Source organism: Carcharodon carcharias, chromosome 4 (assembly GCF_017639515.1).
Source record: "Carcharodon carcharias isolate sCarCar2 chromosome 4, sCarCar2.pri, whole genome shotgun sequence".
Lineage (NCBI taxonomy): Eukaryota > Metazoa > Chordata > Chondrichthyes > Lamniformes > Lamnidae > Carcharodon > Carcharodon carcharias.
The window spans coordinates 140,551,738-140,565,175 of record NC_054470.1 but is presented as its reverse complement, the minus strand read 5'-3'; the positions used below and the strand labels follow the sequence as shown (position 1 = coordinate 140,565,175).

The following is a 13,438-nucleotide window of genomic DNA, read 5'->3' as shown; positions in this document are numbered from 1 at the left end:
CCCTCGTGGATACCTTTTCCCAATCTAAACGTGTTTATGTTTTAAAAGGAGCCAATTTAACCAGGCTTTTTTGAGTCAGAGAATGAGTGAGTTTATTAGCTACTAAGACATGAGAAAAATAATAAAAAATGCAACACATACACACAGATTAGATTAGAAATGAGAAGTGAGTCCAGAAACAAAAGTTTAAAAAGATATACAAATCAGTCTTTGGCTTGTCCATGAGGAATAGATGGTGAAACCTTGCAACCATTAAGTTAGATGATTCCATTAGAGCTAATTTTAGCAGTTGAGCATTTGGTTTGGAGATTCTTGGTTCTGCAGGTTAGCTGAAAGGAGTTGTCCTGTTTCTTTTTCAATTGTGGCTTTGCTGACTTGTGACTTGCTTCCAGCAATCAGAGAGACTTTTTTACCTGCAAGCACAGGGATGCCTACTTGATGTTCTTCAGCTGTGATCTTCACAGAACACACTGACACATAACACATTAGAACAACAGACTAGCACACAGAGACCAGGGTTGCAGTTAGCTTTCTAACCCCTTGTCTTATGTATTCCTGGAAGGGATAAAATATATATATATCTTTCATCCAGAATTTACTTTCTTTCAACTTAGATCATGCCCACAGTCTAGGATATAACTCAACAGGAGATGGTTTCTGCTGAGATGGTAATCAGCCTCCATTTTCTCCACAACCACAGGAGATTACAGTTCAATTTGTGCATTGCATCTCTTCCTTTGAAGTGTCTCTGTCTGAAGTAGGCCTTGACACATTTTTAAGTGCAACATTCCATTTTCTCTGGGCTAGTTGGTCAAGTGTGATCCGCATAGAAATTTTCTGGCAAGTGGTGTCTTTACAGTCCCAGCCAGCTTTAGCTTCTAGGTTTTGTAAAAAAAAACACGTCTTACTTAAAGGTTCAATATATCCGTAAGTAATTCGGGGCTATGATCCATGGTCACGACAATAAGGAACATTAGGCTCATCCTGGTAAATATATATGATTTGCATGTGGCGGGGCGATAGAGGCTGTGCAGCTTGGCTGCTCTGATTTCTTAAGTGTCAAATACATGGAAAAGGCACAAATACATGATGCATGATCCTATTTTGTGCACCTGTGCCAACATAATTGTTCTCGAAGCTTTGGCAGGAACTGGAACATCATTGTTGTGAGAAGTGTACCCTTGCTGGCGTAAATGAAGTGCAATTGTTCAATCTTGGATTCACATTGGTCAGGTAAAACAACCAACAGCAAAAGAAATTCAGGAAACAATGCTTTACGGAATTGATAGTGGAGGACATGTATATCAACATGATTTTATTTTACCATCAGGAGAATGAATTAAGAATGACAACTTCCACAGAACTGAAGAATAATGAAACTAATTATGGTGATTCTTACCTGATCCAGCATTTGGGGGCAACTTGGGAAACTACAGCAGACTACTACACTTCCCTGATAAATTGAAAACTCTTGCGCTAACTCTCCTGTAGATACTAAATTGACATGGCAGCTATACATTCTGCTAACCAGGTTAGCAGATTCAGGGCTTGGCCAAATTAATTGCACTGAGCAGCAATTATACAAACTGCTTCAAGCTGGCTTGGGTCAGTTAATCAAGGATTACAGCCCTTGGTCAGCCTACTTAAGCATTTTCTTAGCTTGGCCTAAATAGCCAAGTGGTAATGGTACTGGGTTTGTAACCCCAAGATCAAGAGTTCAAATCTCACAATGGCAAACTATGAAACAATGTAACTTCATCTGAAACAGATGGAAACAGGTTTGTACTCGAAAGAGTTACCATGAAAACCATTTGAGCTTGGCCTAAATAGCCAAGTGGTTATGGTACTGGGCTTGTAACACCAAGATCAAGAGTTCAAATCTCACAATGGCAAACTGTGAAACATGTAACTTCATCTGAAACAGATGGAAACAGGTTTGTACTCGAAAGAGTATCAAGAGTTCAAATCTCACAATGGCAAACTATGAAACAATGTAACTTCATCTGAAACAGATGGAAACAGGTTTACTCAAAAGAGTATCAAGAGTTCCAATCTCACAATGGTAAACTATGAAACACTGTAACTTCATCTGAAACAGATGGAAATGGGTTTGTACTCAAAAAAGTTACTTAAGCATTTTCTCAAACTACAAACTCTTCTGCTCAACTTCTTGGCAACGCTGTGCCTGTCAAAGTTCCATTTTATGTCAGACAACCTAGCTTTGCCTCAAGTATCACTGTAACTCAAATGCTTCACTTATCTGAGGGATGTTCTTATGTCTGATGTCCCCCCGCAACAGGACTACACAAAGAGGCACTGGACTGTTATTGAAAGAATGGAAATCAATTAGAGATCATTGGTTTGACTTACACTTTCTACGTTATTAGTCTGCCTATAAAAATCCTAGTCAAAATTATGCATTGTTGAATGAAATGAAACTATATTTTTAAAGGCAGGCTAAATCATAATTACTACTAAACAACCTTCCTAGCTGAGAAAAATAAATGTTATATTTTTGGAGTATTAAATTTCTCCATACCTTGCTAAGAATTCCATAGGTATGGAAAGTATAAATATTTTTAAGCTCCCTTATTATATTTCAGCTTCTAATCATGTGTATGTCATAATCTTTATTTCATTACATAAAAAGTGAATGATAAAATCTGCTTATTACTTCCTGGTTTGCTGTCTGAGAGAATTCCACATTGTGATTGGCTGCTTAGGCTGCTTAATAAAATTAATGTTGGGATAGTTGAAGCCCATAACACAGAGATCACTAGATCTTTGTGAGCAACTTTCTTCAAGGTCAGCAGCAAGCACTATCACTTTGTCCATTGTTTTAGCCATTGATATGGGCAAGCAATGTGTTGTTGGCTGGACAAATACTGCCAGTTTAAGCTCTTTACTTGCTTCCCAAGCTGCCCTGCTGAGATACATAATGGGATAGACCACAAGTCTCAGAGTAGCTGCAGTGGAAGCCTGTGCTCAGATCTGGTTAGAGGTTGATCCAAGAGTGCCTAACCTAGAAAAATCATGACAGCTTGATTATACATTTCAGATCAGGATTCAGTGAAGCAAAATTATAAAGTTACTTATTCAGAGGGCAATTTAAAAACCAAGCCCTGCAACCAAGTGATCAAACTTCAGTTTGAGCTGATATCCTCTCACAGGCTCAGATGATTCATTAAGGCACTGAGTAAAAAAAATCTGTAAAAAATGCACTCACATCCACTACCCATTGTGTGTCTGGAGGGGAGAGTTTAAGGGAGCCAAAGTAGTTTTTTCTATAGGTAGATCTGTGAGATTCGCCAATTTGACAACCTAGGATGACCACATTGATGAAAATTCTAAAAGAATATAGAGAAAGACATTGGAAGAAGATACTGATTTTTTTTAGGTTTCCTCCAATTAAATCCTTTGGGCATCTGAAAATGAAATGCTTGTAAAATAATGGAGCACACAGGCCAAATAATGACATGCACAGAACATGTTGGCTTTTGCATATAAGAAAGAACAGCCAGTAGTTAGATATGTGTCATTACATAATTGAAAATGAATTATTTGTCCAATGCATATAAATAGGTAAATATTATAGCTGACTCCAAAGCCTGACATGCACAAGGCTTGATCATTCAGAGAAGATAAAAGAAAGATTGACTGTGAAGAAACAAAGAACAAAGAAAAGTACAGCACAGGAACAGGCCCTTCGGTCCTCGAAGCCTGCGCCGATCATATTGCCCGTCAACTAAAACATTTTGCACTTCCAGGGTCCATATCCCTCTATTCCCATTCTATTCATGTATTTGTCAAGCTGCCTCTTAAACACCACTATCATACCTGCTTCCACCACCTTCTCTGGCAGCGAATTCCAGACACTAAACTTGTGCAGTGTCGTTATTCCAGGAATCAAATCTATGAATATCTGAAAAGGAACATAACTGGCTGGTCATGACAGTGCTGGCTTTTAACCAGGTAGTTGAAATTCAAGCCACTGAACTATCTGTCACTTCAATCTGTTTACTACTGTTTCCATGAATGTTGTTCATTCTTAGCTAGGCCACTATGTGGCAGTGTTAGTAGTACATCAGCTTTCATGAGAGACGGAAGAGGATAATCCGATGTCTGTGTAGCCCTGCTAAGGTCATTAAGTGCCCTTGTCAGGGGGTGGTAGGAGGGAAGGTATCAGAAAACAGTTTCAAACTACCCTTCCATTCTAGTTAAAAGACGCCACTTCTCATCAATTGTTGGGTTAAGCAGATATAGGGGAGAATAGAAATAACATTAAAAATCAGGGTTATTCAATAGAATCATTTAATAAAACTTTCTAAAGTTTTAATCAATGAAATATGCTGTTTTAAAATCTAAACAATGACTGCTTCATTTATATTACTGCCACATGTGGTCTGTATTATACCATTATAGCAATCTATAAATTGATTCATAAACCCAATTTGGCAAAAGCAGATTTTGGCATTGGCCTGTAACTGCCGATCTGCAGGGCAGTATATCTAGAGGGTATCCCAAAGATGCACTGGGAAGCACCCTGCCCCCACCCCCCGAAAGTTCCCAGGTAAGGATTGCACAGCAATTGCAGATTGGAAGTTCAAACTTCCGATGGGCAATTGCCCTGCACTTGAAAATGTGATTTAAATCTCAAACTTTCGATGGTTCCAATTGGATTACATCAATAGTTACCCACTTCTAGCTTCTGGGTAACTATAGCACTGACCAACCCCCAACACTGACCCCATCTCCAACTCCCCTTCCTACCCCCCCGATGACTCCTATGACTGCCCATGGGATGCCCCCCAACTACACCCCAACACCCTCAAGATTGCCCTCCCCACCACCTGACTGGGGGGAAAGGGGTGATGGGATAATAGTATTGTTGCTGGACTAATAAGCCAGAGACCCAGAGTAATGCTTTGGGGACCCAGGTTCGAATCCCACAGCAGATGGTGAAATTTGAGTTCAATAAAAGTCTGGAATTAAAAGTCCAATGATGACCATGAAACTATTGTCGATTGTTGTATAACCAACTGGTTCACTAATGCCCTTTAGGAAAGGAAATCTGCCATCGTTACCTGGTCTGGCCTACATGTGACTCCAGATCCACAGTGATGTGGTTGACTCTTAAATGCCCTTGGAACTAGGGAGCAATTAGGGATGGGCAATAAATGCCAGCCTGGCCAGTAGTGAATGAATAAAAAAAAACAGCCCCCCAGACTGCCCTCCCCAACAGCCTGACTACACCCCTACCTTCCCAAACTGTCCCCCACCCTCCCAAGTGTCCTCCTGATTACACATCCACCCCTCTCCCTGAAAACTGCCCTCCCTACCCCCCCAACTATATCCCCAATCACCCACAGGACCCCCCAACAACAACCCTGGTCCCAGCTTCCCTCACAACCCCCAGACTGCCCTCCTTGTTCCCCCACCCTCTGACTGCACCCCCACCACTGGACAGCCCTCCCAACCCTGACTACACTCCCACCCCTCCCCTCGACTACACCCCCATCTCATGACTGCAATCCCCACAACCTGACTACAAACCCACCTCTGCTCTCCCCACCCCCTTGACTATTCCCCCCCACCATCCTCTAACTGCCTGGCTTCTCAGTGGCTGGACCTTTAAACTTTCCTGCTTTATGGCAGCTAGTGCTGTAAAAAAGGGTGTGTGTTCTTTTTACGCCTGTCACTCCAGTCCTGGACTGAAGGCCATGGGAATCTGTTGCACCACACAGATCCCACCCAGCCTGAGTGGGAAAGTCAGACGAGATAGGTGCGGCTGGATTTCTAGGTAAGGAAATATGAACGGAGTGGAAATTCGACTCAATTGCCAGTCCACCGGAAGTTGCGGTCCATTATTAGTTCCTAGCAATGGTGAAACTAATTTGCTTTAATTATTTTCACTATAGAATTCAAAATCAAGTTTGTGTATGTTACAGTTACTTATTTCTGGCTGAGATTAGACATGTGAAATGCAATTTATCAGATACTTAATGAGAATTTTTCACATAAAACCAATTTATTTTTCTATATTAAAAATTATGCTGCTTTTAGGCTTTGGATCAATATATCCAAATGGCTTGTTGGTGGAAATGCTTTAGGTAGTCATGGTGGATGGGAAGATTCAGTATAGAATAAATAAGATCCATTTTCAAATAACATGATTTTAAATCCCCTTATGAAATTGTGTGAAGTCATGTTCAAAATAGTAGCTACTAATATTAACATTCATTAATGGTGTATCAAGTGGGAAAATTTGGGAAAGTGATAGAAAACAATGTAGAAAATGGCACAATCAAGATAATTCTGATTATGCTTTTGCTGTTTCTATCACCAACAGTTTTTAGAGGCATAGAGTCAGAGAGTTTACCGCACAGAAAAAGGCCTTTCGGTCCATCGAGTCTGCACCAGTCAAACAAGTACCTAACTATTCTAATCCCATTTACCAGTACTAGGCCCATAGCCTTGTATTGAATTTTTCTAATTCTCTGAACATTATACTTTCGGCTGCAATGAGGTTGTTGCCTTTCTAGTAGACCACTGGTGAAATGACAACACCCATTCACTAAGAAATGCTTCACCATTGGCCATTGTATACTCAAAATCAATCTGAAATTCGATTATTTCATTCATATGCATTTTGGTCTTGCTGCTAGCATTCAAACTGTCATTCTCTTTTCTTTTAGGTCATTTTTTAACTTACTAAAACATAAAATATTATGAAGATGATCTAATGGCAACAATGAACTGCTGGTCAAAACAATTGCTGACATGGTTAAACCCCTGGGATCTGCAGACCTCATTGTTCATGACCTAATTTGTTACGTTACAAGGCAGAAGTCATCACCTGCAGAAATTCACAGTGAGTGCCTTGGTGTTCCAGAAACATGATCCTATTTGTCAGGTGTTCCATGTGAGCGTTCCTTATGGTGTAAACTCCCAATAAGGCAGCATACGTAATGTAGAATGATATCAGCAATATTTACATCTAATTTCGTGTACTTTTTGCATTGCTGAAAGGAGGCACTGTCACAAATAAATTTATGCCTCGGCAGCAATTGGGCAGAATTAAATTTCAGGCGTAATTACATCACTGCTCTCCTTAATATAGTTCATAATTCAGAGTAAACTTTTGATCGTTTATGTTGCTTTGAAGAAGTAGTGAATTTTAGTGTGCATTGGAAAATGCAGTAGTTATGATGTTGAAAATATTTATTCTAGTGATGGTATGCATATTGGTGCTCTAATGTGCTGTACATGAGCAAGCTGTTTCTCACAATATACTATAGTTACCTGTTCTCTGAGATAAGACTCTTATGATCAGGACACTGAGTCAAATGGGGCTAACGTCGTACATGTTCTTCTACTTGTCTCAAGAATGCCATTGTGAGAAAGTCACCCAAGTTTTTCATTACAGGCACTTATTTCATTATTGATCACTTATTCATCTCTCTGACCATAAACTTAAGCCCAGCTTGTGAATGAAAGAGACAAGGCTGAAGTGTTTGCAGGCATCTTCAGCCAAAAGTGCCATATGGACGTGCTGCTCAACTTCCTCATGAGGTCCCCACTATCAAAAACACTGGTGTCCAGCCAAGTTGACTAATTGTCCGTGACTCTAAGAATCAATGGAGTACGGGATACAACAAAGGCTATGGGCCTTGATAACATTTGAAGTGTATTACTGAAGATCTGTGCACCAGAATTAGCCAGTCCCTCAGCAAACTGTTCATATGCAGAAATAATTCTGCAATATCTACTCAGCCCCTCACAGCTCCTTATGGTACAAAAACCAACACCCCATTCTCAGATTTAAGGAAAATAGGTATAGCACATAACTTCTCTACCACCACATGTGGATTGATAAGAATATTTCCAGTCTTAATTTCAAGGCCAAATCTATGAACTACTTCAGGAGCAATGAAGAGAGTAATCATGAAATTTCTCAGTCTCCTTTCATGTCCTTACTATCTTCATTTCTAACACCAAATTGAAGAATTCAAGACATTTTTATTTTCCAAGATTGAGGCTACCTGCTTTGTTGACTCATCCTGCTGTTTCCCCTAACTGCCATTGTCCATTTATTCTATCTCCAACCCCACAACCCTCTCAGCACAAATCAGACTCAGTTCAATCAGGAAGAATAAAAAAAACATTGTTCTCTGCTTCTGATAGAAACTCTGCACTCTAGACAAAAATGGTTTTGGAAAGAGAAGGCTATGGGATTTGATAATGAACCCAAAGTCAAACAGCACAATAGGATTATGCAGCATTAGGCTCATCCTTACCAAGAAGTTAGACACCTAACCCCACTACAACTTCTTGGTAAGGATGAGCCTAATGCTGCATAATCCTATTGTGCTGTTTGACTTTGGGTTCATTATCAAATCCCATAGCCTTCTATTTCCAAAACCATTTTTGATAACCTTTCCTACATTTGTCCCAATAGTTTTCCCTCTGCTGAAAAGTAATCCACATTTTTGTCACCTCCAGGCTCATCTTCTGCAATTCTTTTCATAGGAATCTTTCCAGCTCCCCTTATACAAGCCCAAACTTATCCTAAACATCCTTTGCATTTTATTTCAGGCTAAGTCCTGCTTACTTCCCTTGACATCACACTCCCCAATACATTGATCATTGGATAATTATAGATGAGGAAGGCCATTCAACCCATTCTAATTCATCAGAGAAAGCCTAATGTCCCCCTATTTCAGTGTTCAATTTTCTCAAATAATTCCACAATCTTTGCCTCCACTACTTCCTCTGGAAGTTTAATCCACATGTTGTTCACTCTTTGTGTGAAGAAAAATTGAATTATGTCAGTCTTAAGTTGCTTTACATTATATTTTCTCTGCTACTTATTTTTCTTAGGCAGTATATCCCTCAGAATCAAGGATGACTGGCTTCCACTTTGGCTTGATGGATTCTGAGCTGGCTGACAAGTCCAATGTACGGCCTGCAGGCCCTATCACAGGGGGGTGGGGGGGCAAGTGGTACTCGGAGGGTCAGGTAGATGAGTTGTTTGGAGGTTTTTGTGCTCTCTCCAACACCTCGACTTTGCTTCTGCATGTTGCTGACAAAGCTTCTTGATGTGTTCAGAGTCCTTCAAATGAACCCTCTTCATTTTTGGTCGGTCACACAAGCCAGGGACTTCTTCAAGGACGCTTTGAAGACATCCCTGAAAGGTTTCAGCTGTCCTTCTGGGAGTGTTGCGCTGCGACCGGGTTTTGAGTAGAGCAATTGCTTCAGGAGTCTGGTGTCAGGCATATGAACGACATGCCCTGCCCAGTGGAGCTGGTTTTGAGGGATTAGTGCCTTGATGCTGGGCATGTTGGTTTGGGAGAGGATGCTGCTGTTGGACTGCCTTTCTTGCCACCAGATTTGGAGGATCTTGCAAAAGCACCGCTGGTGGTATTTCTCCAGTGCTTTGAGGGTATGTTGTCCAAGTCTCCGAAATATATAGGAGTGTGTGAAGAAAAATTGCATGCAATCTTGAATTACACTCCATTATATATTTTCTACATTACAACCACGACTACACTTACAAAGTACTTCACTGAGTATGAAACCATTCAGTACCTCCTGAGGTTGCGAAAGGCACAGCATAAGTGTTAGTTCTTTCTTTGTTTAAAATTAACTCTTACTAGTTTGCTATTTCAACACAATTCACGGAAATCGTACCAGGGATTATTCTTCTGATTGGCTGCCGCAAATGCAGAAAATCGGGGAACCTGAATTGTGTAATTGGGATTTCCGTCAATCTTCTGCTAAATGGTGCCTGATTGGGCGAATCTGCAAGGACATTCCTGACACATATGTTTTAAAATCCTCTTCCTTACTTAGGAGGAATCTCCAGCTCTATGTCCATTCGCTGGATTTTAGACTCTGGTCTCTACTCAATTATTAGAGGAATAAACTTCAGCTGTCCTGCTGAACTCTTGAATTCTCTTCCTAGATCTGTCTGATGTGCTATATATCTCATTTACCTTCAAAAGTCTACTCAAAACTTTCCTCTTCAGCTATGGTTCTAATCATCTCTGCTAACTCCTGATGTGTGTCCTTGCTCTTCCCTTCGGTGGTTTTGTTTTAATAATGCTGGTTGTTGTTTTTCCCTAGTTTCCTTCATCCAGGAATAGTGGATGTCAGGAGGGCAGGGTCCTGAAAAGAAACGAAAAAACTGTCAAAATTAAATACATTAGATACAGTAACCAAATGCCACAGGTTATAGCATGGCTGCTTTTTATTCCGATTTAAAATAAATGCAGTGGGAGATTTGCTGCTGGTGGAGAGGCTTTTATCTGCTTCACAGAAAAGCCTGAACTGGGTTCTGAATCTGTTGCTGATCAATTCCAAGAACAGCTATCACTAAGAGGAATGATAAGCAGACAAGTCTGAGCTAAAACATCCTGTGCTTCCAAACTATCCTTGTTATGTGGTGTGGTGCTGGTGAGTTGCAGTGCTGACTAAGTTGCCTAGCCAGATTAAACCGGTTATGTTTACTCAGAGCAGGGCTTGGCCGTCTGTGCAACAGTGTCAATTTACATCAGTGGTGTACTCTATAAAAGTCTGCAGTGAACCTCAATTTCTGTTATTTTGACCAACTCCATTACTTCGAAATGTGCTTCAGTAACAACTTAAAAAAAAGAACCCAAAAGATGTTACTGAAACAAAAGTAAGAAAGTCAGAAGTGGAACAGTAATGTTTCATTGCCTTGAAGGTGCAATGTCATTGTGGTGAAGTGCTTTCAGGCTGGTTTTTAAAGACAAAGATGGTTGCAATTAATGTATGCGACTGATGATACGGTGAGGACATGTGTCCAGGGCCACCAATTTTTTATTATTATTTTCATCTTATTTGATAAGAGAAACTGGGCCTGATTTTCTGAATGTATTCTGCCACCAGGGAGTTTCACCTGCCAGCACCAAAATTTGGAAATTGTGTCCATTTGGGAAACATGGCTGACTTGCACCTGGGCAGGCAAGTCTCACAGCCAGCCACTCTGTCTTTAGGCCTGGAGAGTGAGAACAGCCAGTCACTTTTTGGTCCTGATTATATCACACAAAAGGAGAACATTTGTATTTCTGTAACACTATGATACATTTCTGGACAATGTACTTTCATTAAGACAAAGGACAAAAGTATATTCTGTGAAGTACTTAGGGCAGGATTTTCCCTCTGTGCATCAAGCGGGCGTGAAAAGCAACATTTTCCTGCTGAGTGCAAAGGCGGGTTTTCTTGCGTTATTGTCTGCTCGCCGCCTCATTAATAATGCAACAGCAGGAAACATGTTGGTTCTTGGGCGGACGGCCTCTGATTCGCCCACCCCACTGTGACCTCAGCAGATCTTCACTCTGGGCGACATATTTAAACTGCACCCATGCACAGCCTTCTCAATGTCTGTAGCCCAGGGCTGCTCGATGGAAGACATGGTTCCCAAAGCAAAGAAGCATGCTGCTACAAAATTTATTGATGCCTCACTGGGCCACCTGCTGGATGCCATTAAGGCCCGCCGGGATGTCCTCTACCCCATGACCGGAGGAGGTCCACCAATCTCATTACTCCAGCTTGGGAGACGGTGGCATTGGTGATCAGCGCTAATGCCACAAAGTAGAGGTCAGCCATTCAGTGCAGACAGAGGATGAAAGATCTCATCTATTCCACCAGAGTAAGTCAACCATTTCATAGGTCTCAACTCTCACGCTCACAAACCCTTCAGACGTTCGCAGGCAGACACTCCACAGGGATATCACATAGTGCTAGCTCAAGGGAAATCACCATTCACTCTCTCACACACACCTTAACATCTCCATCCGGGCTCATATCCTATAGCTTACATCCTCATCCCATGCATGGCTCAACTCACTATCCACACAAGGCAGGCATCCTTGTTATCTGCCTTGGTATATATCCTGCTCACACTCTCCATTTGCCTTGGTGCGGCACAAGCTTGCACACAATCGGTGGCAGAAATTCAGGTCCTTGCTCCCTATAAGGAGAGTGCCATCATGCTGGTCGGAGAGGACAGAGACAGTGCCTGTGGCGATGGTGAGGTCAGCAGTGCACACCCAAAAGAGGGCCCTGCGCCAGCTCATCCCTCAGACAACAATAAATTTCCTTGAGAACTGAGTGGCTTGCCTGGCTAGTTCAGAGGGCATTTAAGAGTCAACCACATTGCTGTGGGTCTGGAGTCACATGTAGGCCAAACCAGGTAAGGACAGCAGATTTTCATCCCCAAAGGATGTTAGTGAACCAGATGGGTCTTTACAACACTTGACAACTGTTTCATGGTCATCATTAGACTTTTAATTCCAGTTATTTTTTCCGTTCAAATTCCACCATCTGCTGTGGTGGGATTCAAACCCAGGTCCCCAGAGCATTACTCTGGGTTTTGGGATTATCAGCTGAGTTGCAATGCCACTACACCACCGCCTCCCCCTTAAGGATGACCCTAAGGGCTTTATGATGTTTTAGCATTTGGAGTATTTCAATGAGATCATCTCTCATTCTTCTAAACTCCAGAGACTAGATCCAATTTAGGCAGCCTCTCCATAGGACATCTCTCATCCCAGGGACCAATCTAGTGAACCATCACTGTTCTACCTCCAATGAAAGTATATTCTTTCTTAAATATGGAGCCCAAAACTACACACATTATTCCAGGTACGGTCTCACCAATGCCTTGTAAAATTGTAACAAGACTTCTTTATTCCTGTACTCCAATCCTCTTGCAATAAAGGCCAAAATGCCATTTGCCTTCCTAATGGTTTGCTCTATTTGCATGCTAACTTTTTGTGTTCCATGTATGAGTATACCCAGGCCTCTCTGAACATCAGCATTTACAAGTTTCATGCCTTCTAAAAAATTCTGCTTTTCTATTCATATGACCAAACTGAATAACCTCACTCTTCCCCATGTTATACTCCATCTACCATTCTGCTGCCCACTCACTTAACCTGTCCATGTCTCTTTGTAGCCTCTTTGTGTCCTCCTAACAACTTGTATTCTCACCTAGCTTTGCATCATCAGCAAACTTAGATATATTACTCTCTGTCTTTTTGTCTAAGTCATTAATAAAAGATTGTAAATAGCTGAGGCCCCAGCACTGGTTCTTGGGGCACTCAACAAGTCACAGCCTGCCAACTTGAAAATTCCCCGTTTAAGCCTACTCTTGGCTTCCTGTCTGTTAACCAATCCTTTATCCATGGTAATATATTATCCCCAACTCCATAAGCCATTACGTTGCATATTAACCTTTGTAAGGCACTTTATCGAATGCCTTATGGAAATCCAAGTTTACTGTGTCTACTGGTTATCCTTTATCCAGCCTGCTAGTTACATCATCAAAAGACTTGAATAAATTTGTCAAAACATGATTTACCTTCCATAAAACCATGTTGACATTGACTGATTATATGATGGGGGACTCTGC

The 13,438-nt window shown here is 41.2% G+C and overlaps 1 long non-coding RNA gene across 1 annotated transcript in view; it reads left to right on the top strand.

Annotated features, from left to right (window-relative positions):
* Positions 1–5,679: 5,679 nt before the first annotated feature.
* The window catches only part of LOC121276714, a 30,235-nt gene continuing 22,476 nt past the window's right edge, over positions 5,680–13,438 (top strand). The window contains exons 1-2 of the long non-coding RNA XR_005942740.1: positions 5,680–5,800; positions 6,696–6,871. This is a non-coding gene — a long non-coding RNA (uncharacterized LOC121276714). The remainder of the gene's footprint in view (positions 5,801–6,695; positions 6,872–13,438) is intronic.